This window comes from Rhinopithecus bieti, unplaced genomic scaffold (assembly GCF_001698545.2).
Source record: "Rhinopithecus bieti isolate Rb0 unplaced genomic scaffold, ASM169854v2 scaffold_63316, whole genome shotgun sequence".
Classification (NCBI taxonomy): Eukaryota; Metazoa; Chordata; class Mammalia; order Primates; family Cercopithecidae; genus Rhinopithecus; species Rhinopithecus bieti.
In genome coordinates this window covers 246,162-247,134 of record NW_016824497.1, presented here as the reverse complement: position 1 = coordinate 247,134, position 973 = coordinate 246,162, and positions in this window count along the sequence as shown.

Sequence of the window (973 nt, the reverse complement as noted above, 5' to 3'; positions counted from 1 at the left end):
GTCCACTCCAGACCCTGTTTGCCTGGGTATCAGCAGCAGAGGCTGCAGAAGATAGAATATTGCTGAACAGCGAGTGTTGCTGTCTGATTCTTGCTCTGGAAGCTTTGTCTCAGAGGTATACCCCACCGTGTTAGGTGTGAGGCGTCGGTCTACACCTAGTGGGGGATGTCTCCCAGTTAGGCTACTCAGGGGTCAGGGACCCACTTGAGCAGGCAGTCTGTGCATTCTCAGGTCTCAACCTCTGTGCTGGGAGATCCACTACTCTCTTCAAAGCTGTCAGACAGGGGCATTTACCTCTGCCAAGGTTTCTGCTGCTTTTTGTTTAGCTATGCCCTGTCCCCCAGAGGAGGAGTCTACAGAGGCAGGCCGGCCTCCTTAAGCTGTGGTGAGCTCCACCCAATTCGAGCTTCTGGGCGGCTTTGTTTACCTATGTAAGCCTCAGCAATGGCGGGCGCCCCTCCCCCAGCCTCGCTGCCACCTTGCAGTTAGATCTCAGACTGCTGTGCTAGCAATGAGGGAGGCTCCATGGGCGTGGGACCCTCTGGGCCAGGTGTGGAATATAATCTCCTGGTGTGCCGTTTGCTAAGACCCTTGGTAAAACGCAGTATTAGGATAGGGGTTACCTGATTTTCCAGGTGTTGTGTGTCTCAATTGCCTTTGGCTAGGAAAAGGAATTCCCTTCCCCCTTATGCTTCCCAGGTGAGGCGATGCCTCGCCCTGCTTCAGCCCTTGCTGGTTGGGCTGCACCCGCGGACCAGTGCCAACTGTCCAACATGCCGCAGTAAGATGAACCCGATATCTCAGTTGAAAAAGCAGAAATCGCCCGTCTTCTGTGTCACTCATGCTGGGAGATGGAGGCTAGAGCTGTTCCTATTCGGCCATCTTGGGTGTGCCCCCTCTTTTACCTTTTTTTGACAGAAATCTAGAAGACAAGACCAAGAGGACACAGGGAGCACAATTATTCCGTACTGCA